At 34.0% G+C, this 13,577-nt stretch overlaps 1 long non-coding RNA gene across 1 annotated transcript; it reads left to right on the top strand.

The window, feature by feature from the left end:
• Window positions 1-1,194: 1,194 nt before the first annotated feature.
• On the top strand, window positions 1,195-12,582 carry LOC145792683 (uncharacterized). The gene is made up of 3 exons (XR_014332428.1): window positions 1,195-1,758; window positions 6,777-6,880; window positions 11,807-12,582. It is a non-coding gene; the product is annotated as an uncharacterized LOC145792683 (long non-coding RNA).
• The last annotated feature ends 995 nt before the right edge of the window (window positions 12,583-13,577 follow it).

A 13,577-nucleotide genomic window follows, 5' to 3' on the forward strand; every position in this document is an offset into this window, starting at 1 on the left:
GTATGAGAGAGAGAGAGAGAGAGAGAGAGAGAGAGAGAGAGAGGGCATATTAGTGAGTGTAAGAGTTAAAGGTAAAATCCATTTAGTTTAATTTTATAATTATGATTTAAATTGTGATTTTAAGTGTGGAGTTGTGAGTTCAGTTTAAAAAAAATAAAAATTTATTTAGTTATGAGTTTTGAAAATATTTTTGATTTTTTGAATTTTGAATTTTGAAAAGAATTTTGAGTTTTGAAAAGAGTTTTAAGTTGTATTTTGAGTTTTAAATTTTTGAATTTTGAGTTGTATTTTGAAAATTTTCGAATTTATTTCTTTTAAATATTTAAAAACGTTTTAAGAAAAAATTATTTTTCATTTAAAATATTTTATTTCATTTTTCTAAAATTTTTAAATTCAAAACACAACTCCACACTCAAATCATAAGCAGACACATAACTCTCTAAACTCAATTCAAAAACTATTTTTAAAACTTATAACCAGACATATAACTCAAAACTCAAAACTCAATTCAAAAACTTTTTAATCAAAATATATATTTTTTATTTTTATATTTTACTGAAAAATATTTTTTGTTATTTTTTGGGCAAATTACAAACACCCCTCGAGATTTGGTGAAAATATAGATTCCCCCTAAGGTTTGAGAAATTACAAATTGCCCCTTGAAGGTCAAATTTGCATAACAAATTAAGAGAAAATCTGTATGAAAATAAAAACCTCAGGGGGTAATTTGTTATGGAAATATAAATCTCAAGGGGCGGGATGCAATTTCTCAAACCTCAGGGAGAATTTGTATTTTCACCAAACCTCGATGGGTGTTTGTAATTTGCCCTTATTTTTTTAAGTATTGGCCAAATAATTTGTTATGGTTTAGATATATATATATGGCCATCCAAATTTTTTTGAAATTAAAAAAAAATTAAATATTTTAAAAAATAAAATCATTATTTTAAAACATAAAATAAAAAATATTTTTTTAATTTTTTCTTTAAATAAAATTTTAAAAAGAGTTTAGTTACGAATTTTGAAAAAAATTTTAAATTAAATTTTGAATTGTGTGTTTGATTACACAATTAGAAAAGAATTTTGAATTTTTTTATTCAAATTACAATTTCAAAAGAATTTGGTTATCGGAATTTTTATTAGAATTTTGAGGTGTGTTTTTGGTACCAACAACGGCTATATCTTTTTATCCTCCTCTCCTCATTTGCGATTAAGCTCACATCCCGAACCCACTATCGCTCTGTGAAAAGTTTTGGTTAGGGTTTCTCTCTCTCTCTCTAGAATGGACAGTGAGAAACCCTCTTCCTCCTCCACGTTCTTCACATTCCCAACCAATCCGCCTCCATTCCTCGCCTTCTTCGGCAACGGAACCCCCAATTCAACGTCCTCTCCGTTCTCTTCTCCCCAACGATAGATCCATCATCGTCCCCCGTCAAATTATGTGAATTCACCATGTCTCTCACTCCATAAACGTTGAAGATTCCCAAAACGGCTTCGAAGAAAGAGAGATTTGAAGAGAAACCTGCACAGAGAAGAGAGGTGAGAAGCCATGGGAGGGCAGGGAAACCCTAGAGAGAGAAACAGAGAGGGGGAGAGAGAGAGAGGGGGGAATGGGGGAGGGGAGAGAGAGACGTTTAGGGGAAAAAAAAATTTAAAAACACGATTGGGAGGAAATCGCTTCTTCCTGCTGTGGCAGCATCCACCCGGATGGGGATTGGGAGGTCACGGAACATGTCCATTTTCGCCACAGTTGACAAGGTTAGTAATTTTACATACATAATATGTGCTATATATTTACATATATACATATTAATTGTGCCAAATTTAGTTGTTTGAATTCTCGACTTGTATCTGTAGAATTTGTGTGAAATTCTCGTAGAACATTCTGGTAATCTCGTAAATTCCCAACTCTGAAATTGATTGCACTGTGGTTTCCTTTTCATTGATTTATTTATTTATTTTTCTTTTTTTCTTTGTGTCTGAAGGCAGTTTGCAAATATCTTTTATCTATGTCTTGGCTGTTTAATTATCAGTGTTAAGTATTTAAGAGCTTGTTTAGTACATGATGTACATGATGACTCTAGTTTTGAATGATTCACCATATTAGATGTCTCTATCTTTTGAAATGATCTTTGTTTAATTTGAAAGTGGTATTGCATTGCAGTTCTCTTTTTAGTTTGGTTTATACACTGTTTAACCCACATTACTTTCATATTCTGATCTGTTTTAGTGGCATTTGTTTCGTGTTTCTATGGTACTTTAATTTTTTTTTTTTTTTTTTTTGGGAATCTTGAAACATTTATGTTTTTCATCTCAAAAGAATGATATGCTATGATTCTTCGAACGTTTTGGCTCATACTTGGCTGTTGAAGTTGGGGAGATCTTTAATTGTGCTGTGCTTACAATACTAGGCAGCATAGCCATATCATTGTGTTATTACTGCTTTTTTATGCGGAGGAAATTATTTATTTCGAGGCCTTTCTAGTTATGATTTTCTTATTTTTTAGATTGTGCTTTGATTTTCTGCATACGAGAATGGATACTATGCCCTGTTACTTGTATGGGTTATGATGTGGGTAATTTCATCCAGCAGATCAGGAAAGCTTTTGATCTTTGTTTTTATTTTTGTCTAATTTGTGTTCACTTTGATAATTCTCTCTGTTGACCATCTTGATGTTTAAAGTGTTGTTGTTTCATAGTATTAGTTAAAATGACATGAATGAAAAATGTTGTCTTCTAGTATTATTGTGAACATTCGAAGGGTAGTTTTTGACTCGCTAAAATGAACCTATTAAATTCCACAAATAGGGTCTTGTACCATGTTAGAGTTGTGCCGGCTTTTGTGATTGATTTTTGTGAAAATAGAACTGCTCTTTAAAATGCCATTGTTAGTGAGCCCCTCTTTGATTCGCACCATTTTGAATTTTTTTTTTTTCTTTCTTTCTTTCTTTGTGTCTGAAGGCAGTTTGCAAGTATCTTTTATCTATGTCTTGTCTGTTTAATTATCAGTGTTAAGTATTTGAGAGCTTGTTTAGTACATGATGTACATCGAATTCTGTTCTTTTATTTTTTTAGCAAGAGAAAAAAAGCTTGATATATATATATATATATATTGCATGAGAAGAACAACATGCTTTGTCCTCTTTTTGATAACCAAGTCTATTTATTTCATCCATGAAAGCCATTGACTTCCATTCTTAAATGAATGATCAAGTTATGTTGGCTTTCATTAGTGGGAGTTTTCAGAGGCCAACTGTTAATGGTGGACTGTGGAAGCATATGTGCCTTTGTTACTGATCTGTCTGATGTAACTCATGCTGTATTTCCATTTGCATATGAAGTTGGCAACTAAGATGTAGTGACTTGTGACTCCTCCCTCATCCTTGTGTTGTTTCGTAAATAATCCCACATTTGGTACTGCAAAAGTTGCTCAGAATAGCTAATCCCACGTGACCCCTTTACCTACATATGAGGGATTATTTTGTCCTAGGGGTGGGATAGTTAAACCGGGGATAACTCTTTTGCATGTGAATGACTAAAATGCCTTTGCCTGGCTTACACATTCGGGGGTATCTTATCTGCCTAATCCAAACCGAAATCAAACATAGCCGGTGTAAAGTGGTGACTGTGCTCCTTTTTTTGGCACCTTTCTAATATATTTACTTGTCAAAAAAAAAGGGAAGAAGAAAGAAATGGGCCGGAGTCTTCAGTGATTTGTTTTTGGTGATGCATCTAGGAGCACAACAGGAGAATCTTTAATGGAGGTGTAGTTTTTATTTTGGAGTCGAAACATTTGATATTGATCCCTTTTTTGGATTACTAATGTGTTATGTCTTGATATTTTGAAAATTTCCTGTGTCGGCATGTTCGTATCATGCGTAGTTTATGGGCAATAACATGATCTTTACTGGTTTAGATAGTCTAGTTCCTTGAGTTGTTGGAGCTTCTGTATAATGGTGGCCCTAATTTTGTAGGTATCTCTTTTGAAAATGAGACTTTAAACAGTATGGTTTCAAAGCTTGGTCATATATGGCAATAGTGGACCAGAGTGATGGTCTCTATATTCATTTTAGCAGGGGAATTAGACAACGCATTTGACATCAAAGTTTCTTTGAATCTATTTTATCTGCACATAAATGAAAATTCTCTTTGCATGGAATTAGCTGAATGTCTTTGCTTTCTAGTACAATAAAGCTTGGTTGCAAAACCAAAATGCTGATATTCATAAAAGTAAACTTTTCATAAAAAACTGAAAACTGCTCGTAAAATGTTTGGGATGGTTATTATTATTATTATTTTGAATTTATTGCCGACAGCAATATAGTCTAAAAAGAACAAAAGGCTATTATTCTTTTAGCCTTATTGTTGAGTTTTTAGAACCCAAAAGCATATGCATAAAAAATTCTCGAATTTCTTTGAGAATAAGTAGATAAGGAGAAGAGGTGAACCAACATCAGAATAACTGGAAGATCTTTTGGAATATTAGTTTCTAATTGCTGTGACCTTTATTTTGAATTGTTTTACTTGTGTTAAAATGTTGAGTTCATATGACAATGTCATATTTTGTCTATGATTATTTTATAGTACAAAAGAATATCAGCTTTGAAACTGTTCTAAGTGTGCTTTTGCCGTAATAGCGCTGTTGGAAATTATTTTAATATGCATTAATAAATCTTCTTCTGTGCTTCAAGTGTTCACCTGTCTTTCAAAGTTTTTTTTGCTATTTCCATTGCATTTGCGGCATGTTTACTAGATATTCCTTTTTCGGAGTCTTTTTAAATGTCATGCTGCAACAAAATTTTGATCCTTGTGCATGATATTGCATTAGAAAGCATTGCAATTTTAGGCTATTTACCTTTGTGGAGATGTTTTTCTTCTTATTTTTGTGTCGATTTTTAATTAAGAATTTGGATTATCTTCTTTATTTTTATTTTGTATATTCTTTTCAATGATGACCAAAATTCTTTCAAACCTGATAGTCTCTTGTACAAACTTTATGAGAAAACAGGATTTTATAACAATGGAAAAAGGAAATGACAATTGCAATTTCATTTTTAACATACGGTTCCCACCATACTTATAAAAGTAGCATGTGCAACCCTCTTCAAATTCTTTTGTCGACAGAATGTTCATTTTTTTGGATGTTGTACCAGTCTCGGTTACCATCCTTGTGCTATGTCTTGATAGTCTTCTTCTTTTTTTAATCTTCTTTCCAAGAGGATGAAATAATGAATAAGCTGCGCATCTTTTGATTTGTCCTTTGAATTTTTTTTTTGATAAATAATTTATCCTTTGAACTTTTCATCCTTGAGATCCCACTTATCTGCTAACTGGGGGTTGAAAAGTTGCATGGCCCATGGTTAGCCAAATTCTCCCCGTGATTATTCTTAGATGGATGACGGTGGCATGAATATGCAAGTGGTTATTGGATTAGGAGTTGTTTCTGGATTTTATTTTTTGTTTTGTTGGAGATGCATTTTCTTTCTGTGTTTTCTTACTTGTAGAGGATGCCTCATCCTTGCCTCTTTTTTGATCTATTCAATAAATTCTGTTTTTGCTGATAAAAAAAAAAAAAAAAGTCCTGTCATTTGAATTCAGAGGTGGTTGATTGGTTTTGAATGGTATAATTTCTTCTTATCCTGATGTTTGTTGTTTTTTACTGTCTGAGGTGCATTCTTTACAGAAAGCTGTATAGGGTACAAGCTTCAGTTCACAAGTCAAGCTCACTTATAAATGGTGTAGAATTCAATTTATTTGATGAGCTTGCTAAGGCTTGGTTTGGCTTAGTAAGCCATGATTGCTTTGATGGTTTTATTTATATATTTAAGTCTTTATGTGGAATTTTCTTTGTACCATTTAAGTAGGAAAAGATTGATGCTACTTTTTTGCAGTGAAGCATTGTTGGAGGATAATTTAAGAGCAACCCACCACTTGCCTTGATGAGTTTGGATCATTGAATATTAAGCAAGCTGAGTCAGTTTATTATGCTAACATGTGCTAGATGAAGGTGAAAGTTCCCACTTCATCTAGACTGTAAATGAGATGAAGCTAGCCAAGTACAAGGAGCTTGAGCTTGGTTCAGTAGCATAGGAGCTAGGCTCAATCTCAGCTTAGACTTGTTTTGACAAGTAAAATTCATACAAAGCCGGTTTTTGGAGATAAGCCACTACTAATTCGATATTTCCTGGAGACGTTTCTTTGATTGACTTGAGTGTAGTTTTTGATTCTCTCTTCTTCTTCTTCTTTTTTTTTTTTTTTTTCACTTTTTATTTATTTTTTTACAAGATGTAGTTAAGAAGTTCAGCTTTTCTTTGCTTCTCTTTCTTTGGCTTCTTGCTTTGCACTTCAACTTTTCAATGAGAATCTTGAGGGTCCATTTGATTAGAGTAAAAAATATGATGGAAAACAAAAGTGATAGATAGTGAAGTGAAAGAAAAGGTGAAAGGAAAATTTATTTTCTCGTTTGCATTTGGTTTAATTTTTTGTGAGAAAGTTACAATAGTTGGCTACTTTAATGAGAGAAAAAAGTGACTGTATTTTTTTGTAAGAATCTAGAAGCAAAGTTGCCATTCTGGTGTGGGTTGTATAAGATATTTAACTTTGTTGTATTTTCCACCCTTCTCTTGCTAAACAAATACATGAAATTAAATAGTTGAATTTTTGTTCTCTTTCCCCATCTTCATCCTGTTCAAACTCAGTCTGAGTGATTGTATGTTGTTTCTTCAGCAGTCACTTGCTTTGCTGACATCAACTGTTTGTTTGAAATTATTTTGCAGTTGTATCCTCCTAATGATTGGCTAGTGGGTTCATCCTTGCCCTCTAAATTCAGCCCAACCATTATTGAATCAGCACTCAATGAGCTTACCCCAAACAATGTTAGGTGAGTTCATTGCTGCTCCGAGAAGCTCTAGCTTACTATATTACTGATACATATGCTATTATTGACACGTCCTTCCCTTTATATATTTGTTTTGTCCTGGATGTACATTTAGTATCGATGATGCAAAATGTCCTTAATTTTGGCATTAGTAAACAGGCTAATGAAGTATCTGTTCAAAAACATGCTAATGAAGCATTTAGACTTCAGTTTACACAGAGCATACAAGATCACTCTGTGCATGCCTGCAATACTTGTTATACATTGCATGTTTGTTTTAGTTATTATTAGAGAGGTCCATTACATGCTATGAACAAATAACAGAGACAGGAGTTCGCAGCTCAAATAAATAAATGATTGTATGTTGTTCTTATATACCTACTTTATTGAAAAGACACATGGAAAATGCTTCATCTTCAGTTGGATCAGAAATTATCCAGAGAGTAATGTGACTAATAAAGTTTCTGATAGAATTGTTGTCTTTGCGAGTTAAATATCGTAAGTGTCAATATAGTCAATAATAAGACAATTTGCATGTCGCTGTGCATACAGGATCCAAATGCCATTGTTTCAAGCATACTCATAACGTGTGGTTTGGCTGGCATAATATGAAAGCATGTTTAAGGTGAATGTTCATTTATTTCATCTAGAAATTTAGGATGCTAGGAACTATCCAGAAAGGATGGGAAAACTGAAATTTAGGCAATCAACAATGTCTTGCCTTGCTACTTGAAGGTTTGATTTCAGTAGAATATTCAAAAACTTGATTAACGTCTGCTAATTTGTCATTGGATTTTACAGTAATTATGGGTATTGTGAGTACTCGATTCATCTTTCCCTCCTCTCCGTTTAGTACATAGCTAGTGCATTTACTGGTAAAACTTCATTAGTACACTTGCCCAAATGGAAGGTAATGATATTGAGGACATTCCTTTCACTTGGCAATTTTGATGTTGAATAGATGTTTAGACAATAATGAATACTTGTTGACTATGCTCTTATGTCCATTCTTGCCCAACAATTGTTGGGACACTTGCAAAAGTGTTCACCTTTATTGACTTAAGTACGTGCAGAAGTCCAAGGGCATTACTCCTCCTTGTCAAAGAATTTTTATATGGTTATTATTTTTGGTTAAGTATGCTATATAAGTGAATTCACTTTCATTATTGTACATCACATTCCATCCCACATCGTCTAGGTGGGAAAAGTTCCTGGGCTATATAAATGAGTTCATATTCCTTCCAAGTAACAACATGCTTTAAACCCTTGAGGGCCTAGCTCAAAGTGAACAATTGTTATGATTTGAGATGGGGGTGTTATAGTAGCAGAAGCTGTTAGAATATTTCCTTATATCCTTATTTAGATTAGATTGTGATTGTGATTGTGATTGTGATTGATTGATTGTGATTCTTTAATCAGTCAATCAATCAATCAATATAAAAGGTGATTCCTTAATCAGTGCCTTAGGGCTTCCTTTTGTAATAGTTGATTGATTAATATAAAAGGTGATGATATCATAATCATCACTCAAGCTTTGTATTCTCTTAAATTATATGGTATTAGAGCCAAAACCCTAAAAACCGTCACTCACACAGCCGCTACCACCAACCAGCCATCACCTATCACCACCCATCCTATATCGCTGGTCCTTGAGTCTCTGTCGGAACCAACCAAGGTCCCATAGAGCTGTTTCGACTTCAGCCGAATGCCCCTCTGGCCTAGTCGACCCTCATGAGGGTTGTCCTGGCCTCTCTTTATGTATTTTGGCTCCTGTGGATGAGTGTTTGTGGGTTGCCCATCTTTTGTTGCCTCTGAGTCTCTGTCGGAACCAGCTAAGGTCCCACAGAGCTGTTTCGACTTCAGCCGAAGGCTCCTCTGGCCTAGTCGACCCTTGTGAGGGTTGTCCTAGCCTCTCTTTATGTATTTCTGCTCCTGTGGATGAGTGTTTGTGGATTGCCCATCTTCTGTTGCCTCAAGTTTCTTTCCCTCTACCTATGTTACACGGACTCTTTGGAATTTAGAAGGTACCTGTGTCGACACGACACGACACGGGTACAGGTGCGGGATACGGCCGGGATACGGCTCCTTAGAAACGGATACGGCAGAAGAATCGAAAGAGAAGAGAGCAAGGAGAGAACCTGGCCTTCGACTTCAATCGGTTGCAGAGCATCGATCGATCTATGAAGTTGATCGATCTGTGAAGCTTGATCTGCGAAGTTGATCGATCTGCGAAGTCGATGTACTGTGCTTCGTCGTCTTCCCCTTTGAGCTCGATCTCGGACTCTCTTCGTCGTCTTCCCCTTCCGTCGTCTCTGCGAAGTCATTGCTCTACCAACCAATTTTCTAGGTCTTCCTCTTCCGTCGTCTCTGCGAAGCTAACACAATTTTTATTTCTATAGGTCTCTGACTTTTCTTTTTAATATAATTTGAATTATATATAATATAAATTATATTAATATAATATTATTCATATTATATAATATTATTTATTCAAAAAAATATTATATAATATAATATATCATAAATAACATAACTTTTATGTCTAAAATTAAAATAATTTATTTTATCATATATAATATAATTTATTTTATGTCTGAAATAATGTTTATAATTTTTATTTATTATTTATTTGTTATTTTTTTAATAAAATTTGTTATTCCTTAAACTTTTTAAACTCATCTTCATATAATAAATATATTTAAAAATAACTATTTAACGTATCTCCATACCCGTATCCTAATTTGGATCCGTATCCACGTATCCTTAATTTTTAATTTTAAAGTGTCCGATCCTTAGATACACACCCTGTACCCGTTACCCGCACCCGAGTCCGTGTAACGTAGATTACTATTAGGAATCTCTCTCTCTCTCTCTATTACTATTAGGAATCTCTTTCTTTTGTTTCTTGATTGATTTGCCGGAAGAATTTAGCTTATGGGCTGATGTATAGTTTGGCCTTTTTCCCTCTTATGTAATTTTTGCCCAGGATTTCTCCTTGTGTCTCGTTCTGGATTTTATCTACCAGGAAGAGGAAAATTCTCCTTCATTATTCCCCCTTGAGATACAACATGAACAAAATAAAGTTGGTTGTCTTAAGGCTGGTCAGGTTGAATTCTCAGACTATTTAATCTTGGATTAGAAAACTTAGGCTGTCATTGATTTAGTAGTATTGGAGGGCCAACATCAATCATTATATTCTCCTATGTGTTGGAGGGCTAACAAGAATTTGAATCAAATGGAAATTGATTGGATGGGATTTTGGTGTGCTGAGAAGTTGATGTACAAATGCCTAGGAGGACTAGCTCCAACCTTCAAAATCACAATTGAAGAAATAATACCTATTGGGAGCAAATATCAATCATTTTATTCCTCCTTTGTGTCTGCTTAGCAAAATCATAGAAGAAATAATAATACATATTGGGAGCAACTAGAATGGAAAGAACCCTCCTTGTGTGACTTGACTACTTAACAAAATCATAGAAGAAAAAATACATATGAAAGCAAGTCAAATCCAAACAAAAGTATAAAGAAAAATCTTAGCCACAACATATCCAATTTTTTATAGGAAAACTTTTGACTTGAAGGATAGCTAAGGGACAAGCTTGAAAGAAAAAATCTTCCATTGTATGAAAATTGTGAGTTTTCAATCAACTTTGTTTCCATCTATTAAAAAACTGAGATCTCAAGTGGAAGTAGACACCCAATCTATTAAAAAACTGAGATCTCAAGTGGAAGCAGTCTCTAGGGATTTTCATGGCTCGAGCAGTGGCCAACGATTTTGCAAAGTCTAAGGTGGTTTTAACTTGGATTTTGGATGGGATTGGTCTTCAAGTCATCTCATTTATAAATACTCGTTCCATCCCCAACTGTTTGTCAATTTTCAGCATTCATGCCTTTTAGTAGGGTCAATAAATAATGTATTTTTTTCCCTACAAATTGAAAGAAAGAATAAATAAAAAAACATAGATGATTTTTTTGGGATGTTTGGAATAGTTAAAATGGACCAGCAATTTCGTACGGGAGGAGAATTAAACTAGTTTTAACCAAAATAAATTTGTCAAATAAGAGAAGCATCCATATTCGCTTGCACTATCAATTGATTAATATGCGTTTTGTATCACTTTAATACATTTTAAGTTTGTTTTGGTGATTTCCTAGTCAATGGTGGATCGTGTTTAATTTGTGGTGAATTCACAGAGTATCATGGATGCTTGATACTCTACCAACCATTCAGGAACAAACATCACCGATTTCCAGTGGTATAAGAAACACGCTAACAAGTTTTAGGATTCAACACCTAAGGCACATGAACTGGGTTAGGGTTGGGTTGTTTCTATTTTTTTTTTCCCTTACTAATGGTGAATTGGTTGGCTACGGGGTCCTGTGGTTTTTGTCCGTTTTGATTTTCGACAAGAAGAAGGAAAAAAGAAAAGAAAAAGGGAATCCTTTTGCGTGTCTAATTGATTATTATATTGATTGCAGAATTGATTGGCATAAAGCAAATTCGTATTGGTTTAATTGAATAAAATGAACAATTCATAATCTCTGTCATGTTATGTTATCAATCCTAAGCAAATTCTTTTCCATTTTGAGGGCTAAATCTCCTCTAGACCTTATTCAAGTGCCAAACAACATTTTAAGTATGAAGCATTAGCACTTTATCTGAATCACTAGATCTTTAGCATTGTCAAATTAATTTTTTATTTGAAATGTTACTGCAATAGTCGTTTGACCATTAGATGTGAAATAAAACCCTGTTTATAGATGAGGGCTTATTAGGGTTATATTTTAAGCCTGGCTAAGAAAGATTTATACAAGTCAACTAAAATTTGGGATATACGTAGATCATGGGATATACGTAGATTTTGTTCCCAAGGAATGGCACTGTATAGTTACCAAAAAGCATGACATTTTGCATTTCAACTGCAGGAAACTTTCACCAGAGTAAATGTTCCCATAGAGTGGCTGCGATGATTTTTTCCACGGCAAAGCATGGCTGGTATTAAGGGCGATACATGTTAGATTAGCACAATGTAAGAATGGAGTGTCCGTGTCGTGTCCGTGTCATGTCCCGTGTCTGTGTCCGTGTCCGTGCTACATTTTGCCTCTGTCAGATGGCGTGTTTTATGCCAAAGTTTGTGTTAAGAGTTCTTGGACTCCAGTTGCTGGTCTAGAGTGAGCAAGTGAGGATGCAGTTTAAGAAGTGTGTCCTTAATGCCTCTTTTGTTGTCTATGGAAGGAGAGGTATAGGACTTCATTTCAAGGAGTGAGGTGTTTGTGACCATGGAAGCATTTTTTTCCCTTCTTTTAAGCAGTTTATTTGTGTGGCCTATAGGGGTTTGCTGCAATCATTGGACTTTTTTGGTTAATTCTAAAGATATTTTTTGTGTCATTTTTGCTTCTCTGCATGTACTCCGGTTTGCACCCTGTTGAAGCTCTTTTGGATTTTTCTTATTTACAAAACTATGTATATTTTTTGTTGGCTCTTCATGAGACTCATTGCCTTTTACGATTTTCTATAAAAAATGATCTTCTTAAAGTTGTAGATTGCTGTTTATTCTTCCATCCTTGGTCCATGCAAGTTAATACGGGACATTGGGACGTATATCACCTAAGTATGCATCTCTAAAAGTTCCCAACATGGTTTATTCAACAGGGAATGATCTCACAAGGTTGGATCTTCCTGTTTAAATTAAACTACGTAAAAATGTTTTTACTTCTCTTGTCACCCTGTTCAAACTGCGTAAAAATGTTTTTACTACTCTTTATCACTCCTTCCGTTTTTGAGAGACGCAACTAGTTGTTTTCTGAAAGTCAACATTGCAGATCCATTATCATTTGAATTGAGATTTTTTGGCATGGCAGTAAATGCAGTAGTTTTGACTATTAAGTTTCATACATTGTCAGTCTTGTACTCTTGTTATGTTCTTTCGAGGCTGGCTATTATTTGGGATCAAATATTTATGCATCAAGTGGCATACCATGTCCATTGAAGGTAAGCAAGGAACTAGTTATGTGCTAAGGCATAAACATTTTTTCATTAAAAGGAAGGCCGTAAACATAAGATTAGTGCGAATGTTGCTGCTAACTATAACATGTGTTTTGATTCATTCCAATATAGGAAGTGAATGCTTGGTAATAATGTATATACTTGTTTCTAGATGATAGAATTTCCTGATCATTATCTTTGTTAGTAATTGATGCGTATCTACTTATTTTTCATTTCACGTTAGAATTGCAAGCTGGATTCATATGTTCGTTATTAATCTGTTACCCAATTATTTATTTTGCAGAAAGCAATTTGCAAGGACCCAACTGATTTAAAGGTTAGTATTGAACTACTCTTCATGTATCATTCATTATTGTGTTAATTTTTTTAGAACTTTTTTTTTTGAGTCTATAATCTATATTTTCTTTCTGAAGGCACTAGGGGAAGAAAAGGAGATAAAATATTGAATTTTATTTAATATATATCTATATTTATTTATTTTCTAAAAAATGGAGAGTTGTTTCAACAATGACGTAATAGTCATATAAGCACTGTTGACTGGAAGTTGTTTTCTCAGCCGTCAATAATATGAATCTTATGATTCCAACGTTTATTGTAATCCTTTTCCTACATCCTATGTTTGAGTTGTTAGTTGGATGATATGTGGTTTGTACTCATTAATTGGGAGGGTCATGTCCTGTTGGAGTTCAT

Source organism: Camellia sinensis, chromosome 6 (genome assembly GCF_055761805.1).
Source record: "Camellia sinensis isolate YWXY chromosome 6, ASM5576180v1, whole genome shotgun sequence".
Classification (NCBI taxonomy): Eukaryota; Viridiplantae; Streptophyta; class Magnoliopsida; order Ericales; family Theaceae; genus Camellia; species Camellia sinensis.